Here is a 16,824-nt window from a genome sequence, read left to right on the forward strand (position 1 = left end):
CCATAACAGCCTGCACCTTCCTAGGCTTGGGGAGCTGGTGCTCTAACCTCGCTGAGCCCGGCCACACTCCTCTGTACTCCCCAACCTGGACAAAAAACCTGGCTTCCTTTTCAGGCAGAGGGAATGGAAGAGACTTTCTTTTTCTTTTTTTTGGGGGGGGGGGAAGAAAAATTGAATCCTTTTTTTAAAAAAATTATTTATTTATTTATTTATTTATTTATTTATTTTTGGCTGTGTTGGGTCTTCATTTCTGTGAGAGGGCTTCCTCTAGTTGTGGCGGGCGGTGGCCACTCTTCATTGCGGTGTCGCGGCCTCTCTTGCGGCGGAGCACAAGCTCCAGACGCGCAGGCTCGGTAGCTGTGGCTCAAGGGGCTAGTTGCTCCGCAGAATGTGGGATCTTCCCAGAACAGAGCTCGAACCCGTGTCCCCTGCATTGGCAGGCAGACTCTCAACCACTGCGCCACCAGGGAAGCCCAATCCTGTTTATTTTTAAAACCAAACCGCTAGGAAAATATATCACAGTCTTGAAACGGCAAACAGACAGGCTATGTTATCATTTCAAGTAACAAGGTCCTTATCAAAACTATAAGGTGCTAGAACTGGAGCAAGAAGAACGCATGTCACAAAGGCCCGGGCAAAAGTAGTATTTGGTAACAGAGGGCTGTCCTTCTTTTGCACTAAAGGAGTCACAGCTCGCCCCCAAGCTGCTGACTTTTTCTCCCTTGACCTTCGTGTTGCCAAGGGATTGTCTCAGTAGAGCTCTGTTATTTCAGGGGGCAAAGTAAGTAATACTGGGTTTAGGCTTTCACTCTATTCTGTTCTTTGAAAACCAGATTCTTCCAAAGCCAGTACTTCATAACTCTCTTAATTAAGCAGCCAACCGTTCCTCTTTCACTCTTCATTCCTGAGTACTAGCATATGGCACAATCAAAATCTTCTTTGCCTTCAAGGGTGAGTGTCACTGCAAGATTGTCCTGTCAGTCTGCTGCAGACAGCCTCAGGGCCCACCATGGCTGCCAGTGAGAGGGAAGGTTTGCTTCCCCTACCGGTGTGATATCGCTTCTTACGTTTCTGCAGGGTCTCCAGGCTGAAAGATGTCATGTGTGAGAATTTTAAGAAATGCACATCCGCATCTTGTGGCCAGAAAGAGACTCTTACAAAATTTTTATCCAAACTACCTCTCGCAACTCTACATCTTAAATAACTTCATGCCCTTGTATATAAAACAAAACCAAGCAAAACAAAACCCCAGAAGCCCCCTTTCCCCTTCTAAATTAGGGACCTCATGGTTTTTGTTTTATTACAGTTTGTGGAAAATGTAGTGGTGATCCTTCTGGTAAACAGGAGGTTGGCAACAATCAGAAACACCTCTCCTCACACTCCACCAGATCATAGGCGGGTTAGATGGACCTGCCAGCCTGTTGGTATCTGTGTACTAAGAGAATCTGGTACTTTGGAGGGCTCCTGTTCGGTACAAGGGAGATTCCCTATTGCCAGGATAAGCCCTGGCCACATGAAATTCAGGCTCACAAAAACTCTCCTGTACTATCTCTGACCCAAATTTTAGCACTGGTGTTTTCCATTTCACTTTCTAGGATTGAAACACAAAGGAACCAGTGTCCAGAGGCAAGTGACCTAGGCCTGAAACTTGCTGCCATCCTTAATTTCCTCATTCATAAACTTTCCTTAAAGACCCAAATCCCCATTCCTCTTTTTAAATAGATTCCTGCCCTCAGCCCCGATGGCCAGTAGCAGACATCTATTTCCCAATGGGCGAGAGACACTTCTTCCTTCTTGGTCATGGTTGGGGAGAGGTTCATGTGGTCATCCCCGCACTTGGTCACGCAACTCTCCAGCCGCCGCTTCACCTGAAGCTCTTTACTCCCCGCATCCATTAAATCTTTGGCTTTGTTGATGCAATGCATAGTGCACCGGGCCAGGTGGTCCTGGAACTTCTCCAACTCGCTGGTCCCCAGGGCCTGGGCTTGAGCCAGAGGTGCACGGCAGCGCTCAGTGCACTGGTGCACTTGCTGCACGAACGCCTGGCTGACCTCACAACAGCCGGCGCTGCACCGGAACCTGAGGCCCTGCACCTTCCGGATGTTCTCTCTCTCCAGACTCTTCACCAGGGGTCCACCGCCTCCTGCACCCAGAGCTGCTGCAGCTCTGCCATGGTGACCCCCACGCTGCTCCCTGCCGCGCCGGCGCCCACATGGATTCCCGCCAGAAGAGGCTTCTTACCAGCTCGCCCTTGTCCTCGTGGTCCTGATGGGCAAGTGCCCTCTGTGATCTGTGGATGGAACCCCTTTCAGCTTCAATTCAGTTCAACTGGCATCGTATTTCCTGAGAAGCCACTGTGTGTCCACTCCTGTGTGGAGCAAGAAGGCCAGAACAGGGGGCTGCTAGCCCCTCTGAGAGACTAGTGAACACCTGGGGATCGGAGAACAGGGCCATTTCCGAACCCAAACCGCCTGCAGGCCTTGGGTGGGGCATATGGTTTCTAAACTTCAAAAAAATCTCAATGGCAGCGTGAATGGCAGGACACGGTGGTCTGATGTGTAAAACGATAAAAGAGGAGCAACCATGGTGGGCGGGTCCCCCGAGCGACTCTACAGAAGCACCCCAACACCAGTTGCACATGTGGTGCATCCTGAGGCCTGTGGTCTGAGTGGTCAAGACCGTGGGGCTCCAGTGGTACCCAAAGGCCCCCCCATCACCCACACCTCCTCCCAACCCCACTCTCTCCTCTCGAAGGCCTGGCTTCCACCCCAGGCTGGAGCCGCAGAGTGCCCTGCAGGTTGGGTGTCCTGAAAAGCTGTCTCCAAGATGGAGCTCAGCGTGTGGGCGGTTTGTTAAGGAGTGTTCTCAGCACCAACGACTGTGAAGGGAGGGGACGGAAGCAGTAGGAGTGATGGAGAAGCTGAGCCGGGATGCAGGCCCAACTGCGCCTCAGCCAATGCCCGCGAGACCCCTGCAGCTGTGAGGTCCGTTCAGAGTCGTCCCAAGTTGGAACGGGACTCCAGGCCTGTAGACCCCACGTGACCCAGTCTCAGATGTGGGCCTGGGAATGTGCGACCTTGGATAGGAGGTCCCCTGCGCTGAGGACCTGAGAGCAGCTGGGCGGTAGGTCCTCACTGGAGGGGGGGCCCGGGCTGCTCGCCTCCACCGAGAGGCAGGCAGGCACGACGCTTGGTGGGCAGCTCAAGCCACTTGGCTGGACCTCCCAGCTGCGCTCTGGGAAGGCATAGGCGGCCCCAGGAAGCAAGTGGCTGAGTCTGAGACAGGGTGGGAAACAGCAGAGGGCAGAGTGGGTCGCCTTGTCTCAGAAAGGAGTGCAAAATGGACAGCTAGACAGAGAAAGTCTCCAGGAGCTGAGGCAGCTGGAGACCTAGGTGCACAGGTACGGGGCCTTTAGAGAAATCAGACCCAGGGTCTTTGCCTTGAAGGACCTTTGGGACTCTGTGAGGGCACGGAGTGTGTTCAGGGCAGAGCCCCATCCTGAGTGGGCAGGCCGATGGGGTTGGGGCTACAGGGTGGGCTTTCTCAGTGCCCAGCTGATGCCTCCTTGGCTCCTGGTAGCTGGATGGCACAGAGGATCAGCTGAAAAAACCACGGTATCAATGATGTGAATGAGTGATGTTCAATTCCAAGGACCAAGTTCAAACATGTCACCTACTCAGGGCTCCCTCCTCCCTCGGTTGGGACACTTGGGAACTGTTATGGACTGAATGTTTGTGTGTCCCCCCACCCCCAGTTCATTTGTTGAAATTCCACCCCCTCCCCCCAATGTGATGGTATTAGGAGGTGGGGTCTTCGGGATGTGATAAGGTCATGAGTGTGGAGCACACATGAATGGGATTAGTGCCCATATTAGTGCCTGTATTAGTGCCCCAGAGAGCTCCCTTGCTCCTTCCACCATGTGAGGACACAGTGAGAAGTCAGCAGTCCGGGACTAGGAAGACGGCTCTCACTGGACCCCGACCATCCTGGCGCCCTGATCTCGGACTTCCAGCCTCCTGAACTGTGAGAAATAACTGTCTGTTAGCTGTTTAAGCTGCCCAGTCCATGGTATTATGTTACAGCAGCCTGAACTAAGACAGGACTCAGTTTAGTAACTAGTTAGGTTGAGAAAATGTTATTTACTGAAGTTCCCCTTCAGAAAAGAAAGTATTGGGGAAAGTCCTTGGAGGTGAAAATGGGAGGAACTGTCCCAAGAGAGAAAGGGGCCAGGATCTATTGCCTCAGAAAGGAAGGAAGGAGGAAGGGAGACGGGAGAGCGGGAGAGTGTTAGGAAGCAGGAAAGAACCAGAAGGATGGCAGAGGGCATGTGTGACCTGGCCGATCTCTAGTAAATGATGAAAATCTTGCAGTGCCTGGCGTGAGCAAACGTTGTGGAACCAGGGAATGAAGTCTTGGTGGCTGATGGCCTGAAGCAGCATGGAAAAGAAAGATGAGGAGGGATGTGAGCCCTGGAGTGCGTGGCTGTCCTGGGGAGGGCCCTGTCCCCCTCGGCCCGTGACACTGGGGTTCCGTTCAGGTTTATCCAGGCCTGCAAGGGGCAGGGAGCCGGGGTGACCCTGGGGGACTGAAGGTTGCCTGGTGCCTATAGGATGAGAGCAGGCCACGGTCACCCCAGGTGGACTGAACACTGGACCCCCCTGAGACCACCTCCCTGCCCTGGCCTGAGCTGGCTATGGCCCGGCCCTCAGCCCTCGAGGGAGAGCTACACTCAGGTCGAGCTCCCTAGGACCTTGGAGGCAGCCTGATTGAAAATGGTGAAATCTCAGTGCTGGGTTAAAAGGTCAAGGCTGACTCCTGGCTCCTACCCTGACCGCTGTGCGCTCACGGCCAAGTGACGTCATTCAGCGCACCAGTGCCTCAGCTTTAAATGGAAATAACAGCTCTACCTATGATGCAACAACACATAGAAAATGTCTGGCATGTGGTAAGGGCTCCATAAATATTAGCTCTTAGAACTGTGGTGAGGTTCTTTTTCTTTTTTTAAAACAAAACAGTGGCCAGTTGCTCTCTGTATGGCCATGGATCTTAATCAATTTTGTGTCATGGATTCCTCCTGCAGTCTGGGGAAGCCTATGGACTCTCCCCAGGATCATAGTTTTAAGTGCATGAAGTAAAATACATAGGCTGGTAAAGGAAACCAAATATACTGAAATACAATTATCAGAATTTAAGAATTGTGATATAGCAATATATGTGCTTTATTGAGGCCTTGGATAAAGGAGGTCTAGTGACAGGTTCAATAACTTATCATGATCTTGAATTAGTGATGCGCTGAGCTGAAATAACATTTTAAAATATCTACAGCAATTGTGGTGCTATATGAAAATAGTTGTGATTTCTATTGGTGACAAAGTCCCAGGCACCGTCTGTACTACTGTGGTGTGATGCCTATAAGCACAAAGGAAGGAAATGCTAGTTTCAGTTACTGATTAGTGAAAATAAATACATAATGCTTTTCCCCAACCAGTTCATGACGCCGCCCCCGGATTCCACTCCTGATCCCCAGGTCAGGAACTCCTGGTTTAGGCAGAGACATAGGGATACCTGGAACAGACGTTCTTCCTCTGGAGAAGGATCATTTGTGTGCCCTCTTTATTTTAGTTTTAGATTTATTTTTTACTGAAGTAACATTGTTTTATATCACCATATGTTTCACGTGTACATTTTATTTCTACTTCTATATACCTTACAGCGTGCTCACCACAAAAAATGTAGTTTCCATCCATCACCATACAGCTGATCCCCTTTACACAATTCTCACCCTCTTTCGCCTCTGGTAACCTCTACCCTGTTCCGTGTACCCCCTTGGTTATGCAAATGTGAGCCACCAGGGTGCCAGCCTCTTCCTCTTGGGGTGTGAGCTGTGGCGCTTAGCAGAAGCTGGCCGGCCCCTGCTGGTGTGGGTGAGACTCCCTGGGGCTCTCTGAGAACAAAAACACCCCCATCCCAGCCCTGATCTCTGAGACGCAAAGTCAGGCACACCTGTTCAGGTGAGCTAGGGTGATCCAAGGAGCAGTGGCGGGGAAGAGCAGAGAAGCCCTCCAATTAAATCACCTTGAGTGAAGGGGGATTTTGGCGGATGTGCTATTCTCATTTCAAAGCAGGAGGGCTGAGGCCGGTGTGGAAGGCGGCTGATGCTAATTACCCTTCCCACCCAGCCTCCACGCCCCAGGGGCCGTGCTCTGGGCAGTGATGGCTGAGTGTGGGAAAGCAGACTAAGAAGAGCTGTAATCCTGCACCTAGTGCAGGAAGGGCATCCCACCCTCCAGGGTAGCAGCATTGTCTGTGAGAGCAAGCTCCAATAGTGACACCTTGTGACAGCAAGGCACAATGGTAGCAGTGGGCTCTTGGGACCCTGGTTCTCCTGGTGTGAAGAAGCAAAGCTGACCTCCCCTTGGACGCTGAGATTTTTGAATAATACGGGGCAACTCTCTTCGTGCCCCAAAGACACACGGGGACTAAAACAATGAATTGGGGCAATAAAAGAAATGCGAACATATTTGTAATCTAAGCTGGTGGAGCAGGTCATACCTGTTACATGATCATCAGATTATTATATATGATATTTTAATGATTACTGTTCCTCCCATGTGTTGCTGTCATAAGTTCCATTCTCAGAGGATGACCTTACCTAACCTTATATGAAAGTTCTCGGGGGCACCTTATTGTCACCCCATAAAGCATCTCCAATCACGCCAGCAGATACAGCCTTCGGTGAGCTCGAGAACTCAGTTTCCCAACTCCTCCAGCACCCCCTCCCCGCTACTGCTCTCCATCCCACCAGGCCACCTGCTCTTCATCATCAGTCATTACTCCTTAACTGCTTGGCCACGTGATTCTTCTTTGTTGGGATATTTACAATGAAACTGGGACAAAGCTGTAACTCAAAGAAGAAGTCAAGAGAGCAAAGGGGAAACGCTTTTAGAAATGCCTCCTATGCTTCTGAAATTACACAAACCGCCTGCCTGGGTGAGGTACTGCTTCACTTCCCTGTGGAACATCTGGCATCAGCACACCTGGGGAGGGGGCGGCACAGGCCAGTGGGAAATCCCTGGGCGGAGAAAGGGGCTTGGGTACATTTTAAGTTGCTGTACGTTATAATCCACTAGCCCTGGGCTTCCATAGAGTATCCCGCACTCAATAGCCTATGTCAGTGGTCCTTTATGGGAGAAGGGAGTTGGAGAGGTGTTCCATGTGGGTCAGATATACAGACTTGTAGGACCCAGGACCGTTTCCCCTGGGACTCCTAAGACTCTTGTGGGGACACCAGGGTTCCCACTGAACGTGGGATGAAATCACAAGTCTTTCTGTTTGGAGATCAAAGTAAAGGGGGTCCCTGGACTTCCCTGGCGGTCCAGTGATTAAGACTTTGCCTTCCAGTGCAGGGGCTGTGGGTTCGATCCCTGGTCAGGGAGCTAAGATCCCACATGCCTCACAGCCAAAAAACCAAAACATAAAATAGAAGTAATACAGTAACAAATGCAATAAAGACTTTAAAAATGGTCCACATCAAAACAAAAATCTTAAATAAATAAAAAAAGGGTGACCCCATAAAACTGAGGACTTGTTGCTAGAAATAGATACGAACAGGACCTTGCCTTGGAAGGGAACTGTTTTACAGATGTGGAAACAGATGTGAATGGAGGTATGAGTGGCGGCAGCTCTCCGATTCCCAGGTGCGGGCTCTTTCCACGACAGCACTCTGGGTCTCTGTGCCTGGCCCTCCCTCCCCTCCCTGAGATCCTCTCGGGGCTCTGCCAACACCCTGAGCCGTCACGGAGTGACCAGTCTGCTCCCAAGGTGGGCGCAGCCCGCCCGCCAGCCTCCCCCAGTCAGCATATGGTGGAGAGCAGACCTCTCTCCCGGTCTGTTCCGCCTGATTTGGCCCTCCACCACGCGGTGCACTGGGCACGGAGCTCTAAATAGAAACGGTCCTTCTTAGTCGTCCCTCCCAGCGAGGGCTCTCATCCCCTCTCTGCCTCGCGCACCTGGCACAGGCTGGGCGCACAGCGGAGCCGATAAATACCTGCTGGTTGACAGCTGCAGCAAGCACCGTTGTCCCAGCCCTCACTTCAAACCAGGAGGCAATTGGAGTCTCGACTCCACCTGAATCCTAGGCCCCATAGCACCTGCTGGAGGTAACAGAGAGCCAGGGGTCCCCCCAAAGCCCACATCCCCAACCGGGCGCAAAGAGCCTCAGCCACCCTCGCAGAAGTGATGATAATACCTGGGGGACTGGGATGTCCCACATCACCAGTTATGAATAAGGTCACATGTATCTTAAGGTTAAATAAAAACTCTAAGCCTCCAACATTACAGGAAGGGGCACTTACGGCTTGGGATCAAATGGCCAGTGACTGTGTCACACAGGGATTCAAAAAGTGCTGAATCTGAGTAACTGAGCCTCGAGGGGGGGTCATGGGCTTTGGAAGCCCCTGGTGGCTTAACCTGGCCCAAGGGATGCTGAGGACGCAGACACCCAAGAGGCTAGTGAAAAGTTGAGATAAAAATGTTCCATAAAATGTGAAAGCAGAAAGGAGCAACATTTTCGAATTAATGTACTAATTACCTTTTATGAAATTAAAATATGTCTTTAAAAACGCACACATGAACTACTCCCTGAGACATTTAAACAATGGCACACACACCCCTAATAGTCTGTATATTCAAGTTGGATCTTCTCATTTGGGAAAACTATTTCTTTTGCATACGCACCTTCTTAATGGCCAAGTGGGAGATGCCTCATACCCAGGCTTGCCCTAGCTTTGGGCAAATATGGCGTGTGCCCCCGGTTCCTGGAGAAGCCCAGGCCCGGGTAGGTGGAGCAAATCCAGACTCTTCTAATGGGACATGGAAGCAGATAGGGGTGGCATATCCCTGGAGACAATGTCGGCCCTAACGTCCCCCATCCCTGCCACAGCGGAGTGACCCCAGGGCCCAAGGCTGGGGACTCCTGCACCAAACTGCCATCAGTCCTCTCTCGGGGGAGGGAGGCCACGGGAGGCCCAGGTGGATGGCGGCACCTGCAGAGGGGGCCTGAGCTCCGGGTTGCTGGGCATCTCATGTGCAACTTCCAGCTGCTCCTTATTTACTTGGGGGAGCTGGATCTGGTGTCTCTCGCAGGCAGCAAAGAAGCCTCCTGGTAAGAAATGTTTCCTGCTCCAGGATGAGGAAGGCTGGCTGTGGGGAGAGGGGAGAGCAGGGGCTCTGGCGTGCAGGTGGGACTTGGGGATTCTCTCTGATGGGACCGGGAAGGGAGTATTGTATGGTCAGACACTCCCACCAGTCTCAGAGCTGCAGGAGTATAATCTCACCTAATTAGGTATAACCTCACCTAATTCCTTGGGAAACACTGCGTTAGGGTGTTTTGGACAAAAGCTCTCTGGGGTGGTGCAGGCGGCACAGTGCCCATTGACTGCACCCGGGGACGGTGCAGATTCTTCCCTTCCATGAAGATGAGGAGGTCGAGGCCCCCAGGGGGCACTGGGGAGGCCCTGAACACTGAAACCAGGGTGGTCTCCACAACAGAGTGTGGAGGGGGCAGGGGAGCTGCTCCGAGTTCGCTGGGTGCTGGTGGGCAGAGTCTGATGGAGGGTTCTGTCTACCCCGTGCCTGCTGTAGGGGGCACCTGGTCCAGATGTTGCCACTTGAAGGTCAAAGAAGTGATGGGACTCTCCCCCTCCCCCACATCTCCAGGGTACTCGTACCGCCCTCTGGTCCTGGCTTAGACGCGCATCTCTCTGGGAAGACTTCCCTGACCCCCCAGCCTAGATTAGGCCCTTCCTCTGTGTCCCCCATGGTGCTCTGGCTTCACATGGATCTGGGGTGCATGAGGCTTGTTGGTTGCAGGGAACTCGCTCAGATCCCTTCAAGAAAAGCAGATTTATTATGGAGACTGGATGATGATGATAGTCACACACTTTATAATTTTACTAAAAATTACTGAGTTGTTAAACAAGAAAGAAAGGAAAGGAGGAGTGAACCTGCTTCATTGTAAGGATGCACGTGGAAATAAAGGCAACAGGACAGCCTCACTGCGGGCCCACAGCAAGCCCTCCCTGGGCTGGGCCCCCTGGGGCCATGGCTCAGTGCTTGGAGGGCTGGAGGCCCCAGAAGGTCTCCTGAGTCTGCTCTCCCCTTCAGCCTTTCAGCTCTGTCTCCTGCCACCCCTGTTCCAGCCAGCGGCCATGGTCGCTGCTGGCCAGTCCCCCTATATCAACCACTGGCAGCCTCAGGACGGTCAGGTGTTCACCAACAGGTCCAGCTGACCATGGTGGCGACCATGGGACCACACAGGGCACGACGTGGCAGCCTGTGGTGCCGGCTCAAGCCAGCAGCAGGGGCCCGATAGGCGTCCTGAGGCTCTGTGAGTCTGTCTCTACCTCTAAGCCTGGGGCTGCCGCCTGCGAAGTCTTATGGGAACACAGTCACGCCCAATTTAACTGTTGTAGCTGTAATGGCAGAGTTGGGTAGATATGACGGAGACTATAGTGTGTGCAAAGCCAAAAATATTTCTGATCTGGCCCGTTGCGGAAAAGATTTCCTGACCTCTGCTCTGAGCTACAAGCTCTTGAGGGGCAGGGACCAGGTCTTGTTCACCCCCGGTAAACACACTTAGAAGAATGACTGACACATAGTTGGAGCTCAACACATTGTGTTAAATGAATAAGTGAATGGTGTCTGGGCTGAATCTGTTCAGGCTGCACCCCTCGCTTTGGAACGAGGCACCCTCCTGCCCACTGGACAGGGTGACCAACGGTGCCAGTTTGCCCAGCACTGCGGGTTTCCCGGGACATGGGACAGTCAGTGGGAAAGCTGGCAAAATCTTGGGCAAACCTGGACAATTTGGTCACCTTATGTTCAACAGCCTGGCCTCTTTCTATGTGGAATGCCCACCTGCTGCATTTTGGCCAATGAATCCACGCGGGTTGCTGGCAGAACTCCACGCCGAGCAGAGACAGGTACACGAGCAAGTGCCTACGTAAGAGTAACAGCTTCAAACAACTGGCTAGAAGAGCAAGGCCTGAGGATGGTAGCAAGGGGTCTGGAGAGGCAATTGTGATGGGGATCCTAGATGTTAGTGAGTGAAGCAGCTGAGATCTCTTTGGGCCAGGATGTTGAAGAAAGTCTCCCGGGGAGCAGGAGTCCAGCTGGGTCTTGAGTGGATGAGAAGGAATCCATCACTGGTGGAGAAGAAGGAAGGCAATGACTTTATTGGTGTATGAGGCCCCCAGTGTCCATGTTAATTCCCAGGGAAAACTCAGGTGGGTCCCATGGCTGTTCCTGAGCCAGTTTCTGTGGCCAGAAGATGAGGTGCTGACCAGCTAGATGGTCACATGCCCCTCTCAGAGGGGGCAGTGGAGTGCTGATTGTGGCACCAGGAGCACCCCGCAGAGTGGAAGAGGTGCTCCAGAAAGGAAATTGAGGCGGCCTGGTTTGGGTTCCTTGGAAAGCAGAGCAGGAAGCAAAGCCCCGGTGCCGCTCCTTTGTTAGGGAAGGTGACCTCAGGGAGCAGGAGAGGGAAAGGGAGTGAATCTGGGACGGAGAGGGAGCCGGTTCCAGTGTGTGTTGTGGAGCTGACCACAGCTTGGTAACAAATGTAACGGGCTGCTCAGTCCCCTGGGACCATCTTCTGAGAATCTGTCTAGATAACTGTTTCTCAGCAGTCCTGCAGAAGAGAAGGGAGAGAATTTGTCCACAGTCTCCCCTTTCTCATTGGTTCACATGTAGGGTGTGACTTGCTGGACTTTCCAGTTGCTCATGTGTGGATGCAGCGTCTCACACTCTCATGCCCAGGGCAGCCCGAGAGGCAGGAAGTGTACAGCGTGCACCCGAGGCCAGAGGCTGCTCGGATGAGGTGGTCCGAGCCCACACAGAGGTGGTGGTCTCAGCAGTGGCTGGGGCTGGTGGCCAGTGACCCACAGATAAGCGAGAGGGTCCAAAGTGGCCTGAGAGGTGTCGGATCCAGAGGGGACTTGAGAGTGTGCAGTGAGATAAGACTCGAGTGCCCACTGTCCTCCACACTGTCTGGTCTCCTGCCTCTGCTGAAGCTGAGACCAGGGCCAACCAGCATTTGCACAGAGAGACAACCAGGGCTGGAACAGTCACTGGGTCATGGGAAGGTCAGCTGTTTCTAGCAAGAACCAAGGGACAGGCCTTAGCAGCCCCCAAAAGAAAAGGCAGGATGACCTCCTCTCGGTGGAATCCAGAGAGGTCTGGAAAGGTTGCTCAGCAGATATTTAATTAAGCTTGAAGAAGTCATAAGCCCCAGGACCCTTGTCATCTCACGTGTAATGGAGAGGTTTGAACAGAGCATTTGGGTGTGGCGATGTGGGAATCCAGAGTTAAATAGTGAGGTTTGAAATTTTGCCAGAGGACCTGGAGGGGCGGCAAGCAGATGGGAGGCTGAACATCCTGGAAGGACCAGGTTCTGCTCAGCCCCGGCTGTGGGTTGAAGGAGGGGGAAGGATGTGGTCTCAAGTCCCCACCTGCAGGACTCTGCTCATCTCACTGTGTCCCCGTCAAGCTCCAGCCCTCCTTTCTCAGTAGGAGCCAGAGGCCATGGAATCCAAGGAGCGGTGTCCCATCCCTTGGCCTTGAGGGAGGGTGAGTGTGTGAGGGTGGCCTTTGGTGGCTGTCTGTGGGGTCTGATCACCATCTCCTTGTGCAGGAATGGCTGAGGCTTCTGTCTGATGGGAACTCGGCCAAGGTCAAAAAGGAAAGTGAAACAAGTAATATCACAAAACTGTGAAAACATCTGGTCTTGAGGACAGAGGATAACATTTAATATGAATCCAACACATAGGCCCCCTGCTTTGCTTGTTTGGGCCACACCCCCATCCCTCATGATACCCTGGACTTCCCCATCATAACACTTAGCACAGTGCCTGATAACTTCCGGTTTGTTCTCTCCTACCAGACCTCGGGCTCTAAGGGGGCAGGGCCTGTTTCTTGTCCACAATCCCATGCCCAGTGCCTGCCGCACTGCAGGCCCTCAACCATGCTCCGAAAGCCTGTGTTTTGTATCTTGGTCTAGATAGCAGGTCTGCCCAGGCCGAGAGGCTGGCTATGAGGTCTGTGAGCTCCCAGAGGGCAAGGCCGTGTCCTGCTTATCTCTGTTCCCAAGCCCTGGACAGAACCCAGCACACAGGAGGGCTCAGAGCCATTTATTATTGAGTGAATGACTGACATCCCCTCCTCACTCAGCGCCTTTGCTTCCATCCCAGCCTGCAGCCGGGTGAGTCAAATGATGTGCAAAAGGCCTTCTCTTAACAGCTTGGAAAACTGGGACGACACCCTCTCTGTGCAGAGGGAGGACTGGATGCGGTGAGGGTTTCCTCGCGACCCCCCGTGGGCAGCGGTGTGGGGTGTTCTCACTTGCTGGATGCCCGCGTGCCCCGAGGAGGGGCGGCCACGTGGCTGCCTCACAGAGCCGGGCATAGAATCTGCCAGGCTTCGCCCGCGGGGGCCCCTGAAGCCCGAGACTTGGTGCAAGTCACTGAAACGCTGCTTCTTCCACGCAGTGCTTGTCCCACTTCTGGTGAATGCGAGTTGCGTTACCAGCAATGACAGGCCAGAGCACAAAGCCAGCTGGAGGAGATCCAACTGGAAACGTTCCCGGTCTCAGAGGCACAGTCTCTGCTCAGCAAAGCCTGGCCCTGGAGCCTTGGTGACAGCGGTCTCCTGGGTAACGGTGGCCAGAATGGGGAGCTCAGGCCCTACGGGGGTCTCTGGAGCCAACTGGGCAGGCTGTGTGGGGCAGCTCTGCGGTGACAGGTTCCCCGAGGGGAGAAGCGACCTGGGTAGGTGCTGGGGTTCCATCCGCACCACAGGCCGAGGAGGTGGGCGCAGCCTGGGTGGATAGGGGCTGAGATGTCCTCCGTGACGCCTGGGGGGTGGGGGCTCTCCTGAAACAGAATGCATCTCACCCCTCCAACCCCACATTGTAAGGTCCCCAGTCACCACAGCCCAGGCCTGCCCTGCCCCCCAGGAACAGGGCATTTCTGAACACCTAGAGAATCGGGTTTTCCCATCTCTTTTGAAATGGGAAAAAAGGAATTTTGCTTCCCAGACTGATTAGAGCTGCCCCATTTCCCAAACCATTTGGTGCTCCATCAGATTGCTACCAACTGCTTCTAACCGCCTGGATCCAGAGAGGCCTGATAATGCCCCAGGGATGGGTCAGCTGTGCCCCCTGCTTCCTACAGAAATGACACAGCCTCGGCCCTGCAGAACGGGGCCTCGGCGCGCTAATGAACCGCCAGGGCTGCCCAGGCAGAGGCTGGGGCAGGGGGTGGTCTGTCCTCTTCCAAGCCTGGACTCACCACTTCCTTCTCTTCTCTGGCTTCATTCTCTCCCTCCCCAGCTAACTTTACCGTGAAGAGAAGAACTGTGGAGGCCCCCAGGAGGTCGGTTATAGTTTTACAACAATAAATCCCTCTCAATTAGTGGGAGCCCATGGGGAGGGGTTTTGGGTTGGGAGGGGTGGGCAATGTTAGCATCATTCCACAGGATGTGTCCCAACCTAGGGAAAACTGATGGCCTAAACGCAGCCCCCCGCCGCCCCCCGAGTGGCGCCGGGAAAAGACCTTCCAGGAGTAAAGCCCAGACCCCCAGGCACTTTGCTGCATGTCCAGGAGAAGGGGAGGAAGGCTGGGGGGAATCTCCGGTGAGGACCCTAGAGGCCGGAGACCAGAGACAGGAGACGTCAGAGGCAGATGCCAAAAGGACTAGCGGTGGGAAAAGTTTCCCACCGTCTTCTGGCGTAACGTGTGCACAGGATTGTCTAATATTAACATTGAATTCTTTTGAGCCATGGGCTACTTAAACATTCTTCCAACTATTGTGAGCTCAACTGAGAGCTTATTTAATCCTATCAATAACCAAAGGAGATAGATACTATTATCTCCAGTTTACAGAGGGGGAAAATGAGACTTGGGGAGATTAAATAACTTGCTCAAGCTCACTGTGGTAGCTTGTATCCAAAGATGGCCCCAAACAACTTCACCCCTTCAAGTACACGGGTACTACTTCTCCCCTTAAGAGATGGAGTTTATATCTCCTCTTGAATCTGGGTTGGGCTCAGAACTGCTTGACCAATAGAATGAAGAGGAGATGATGTGCTGGGACCTCCAAGCCCAGGCATTAAGAAGGCTTAGGAGCCTTGGCTTCCTCCCTTTTGGAACCCAGCCTCCATGATGTGGGGAAGCCCTAGCAGTTAGGTGGAGAGGCCCATTTGGAAGAGAGTCAAGGCTCTTGGCTGACTACCCCAGCTGAGCTCTGAATTGATGTGAAACTATCTTAGAAGAGGATCTCCTTTCCCCCATTAAGACAACACAACTCATGACACATAGGGCAAAGTCAAGCCGTCTCCACTGAGCCCTGCACACATTGTAAAATCTTGAGTAAATACCTGTTATTCTGAGCCACGGGTTTTGCAGTGTTTATTACTCAGCAATAGATAACCAAAACAATCACACAGCCAGTAAGGGGCAGAAATGGGATTCAAACCCAGGTCTGGTAGTCCAGCGTTCACTCTCTAACCACTGTCTCCCATGGCTGACCTGCGACCACTGATGTGCAGGGCATCATCTGACCCATCTCCCCGAGATGAGGCTGGCAAACTTCCTTTCACATCCAAGATGCAGGCTGGGCACCCTCAGTTTCCAGGAGCCCTGGAATGTCAGAACCTTCTCCCTCGCACAGCTTCTGGAACTCCCAGCCCAGCCTGGGCTGGGTGCAAAGAGATGGCCTCAGGTCAGACTCACTGCTCCAGCCCCTCCTCAGCCACAGAACCAGCTGCCTGGGGTGCCCACGGAGGCCCTTCCCACTTCTCCCCGCAAACCCCCTCCAAGTGTAGATGAGGATCCCACAAGCTGAGAGAAAAAGAAGTCAGAGGCAAGTGAGGTTGCCCTGGTCCCCCTGCCCCTCATCACCTGAGGTCAGCTCCAAGGAGGAGACTTGTTACACCCCTTTGGGATCTGAGAAAAGAGGGGGATAGTGCCCCCTAGTCAGACATTCCAAAATAAAGGGCTTGGAAAGGAGGTGGCCCCAAACCAGTCCTGCAACCCCAGGATGCCACCTGGACAGAGCATCTCTAAGGAGAGAATGATCAGCGTCCTACGTACCTTGGCCTTTTGCCAAGTGAGAGGGGCTTCCCTGAGTGTGCCAGAGAACTTGCTATGTGTCCTCTGCGGCTGGGATAGGGGACCCTGAGGACCTGGTGTGTGACAAGCACGTGTGGAGGCTAGCGGTGACGGGCTGTGTCTAGAGCAACCCTAGTGGAGCACAGAGCAAGGGGAGGTGGCTATGCCAGGAATGCCCATGTTGCGGAAGCATGGCATCAAAGGGTACATGAATGTCTCAGGAGCTGGCCTGGGATGATTAGACCCAGCCCTAGAAGTCTGGAGCTGGCGGAGCGTTCACCTGCGCTGAGATGCAGCAGGAGGTGAGGATGGTGGGATCAAAAGCTCCCACAGGTGCCGAAGTCTCCCATTGGTGGCCTCTCCTGCCCCTTGTCTCCTCCCCCCATCACCCAGCAGCCTGGGGCAGGGAGGAGTGGAAGCACGAGGCAGGGGGTGGGAAGCTGCTGGCAGGGCTCTCCCTGCCTGAACCGGTGGGGCTTCCCTGTGGCGCGGGTCTCCACGGTGGAGGGGGCAGCTCCAGCTTCCATGAACTTTGGAGTCTCCACTGTTTTGCATAATTCCACGCTGCAATTACTGAAATCGGATTTTTGTGGCTAAAAGTGACCCAAGGTATTTTTATTATCTTGGATTGACCTGAAAAACCAAGAAACTGACCTTA

The 16,824-nt window shown here is 53.3% G+C and overlaps 1 pseudogene; it reads right to left on the bottom strand.

Moving 5' to 3' along the window:
• Nucleotides 1-1,759: 1,759 nt before the first annotated feature.
• Nucleotides 1,760-2,173, bottom strand: LOC137764702 (protein FAM136A pseudogene; annotated as a pseudogene).
• Between the last annotated feature and the right edge of the window lie 14,651 nt (nt 2,174-16,824).

This window comes from Eschrichtius robustus, chromosome 5, assembly GCF_028021215.1.
Source record: "Eschrichtius robustus isolate mEscRob2 chromosome 5, mEscRob2.pri, whole genome shotgun sequence".
In the NCBI taxonomy this organism is placed as follows: Eukaryota; Metazoa; Chordata; class Mammalia; order Artiodactyla; family Eschrichtiidae; genus Eschrichtius; species Eschrichtius robustus.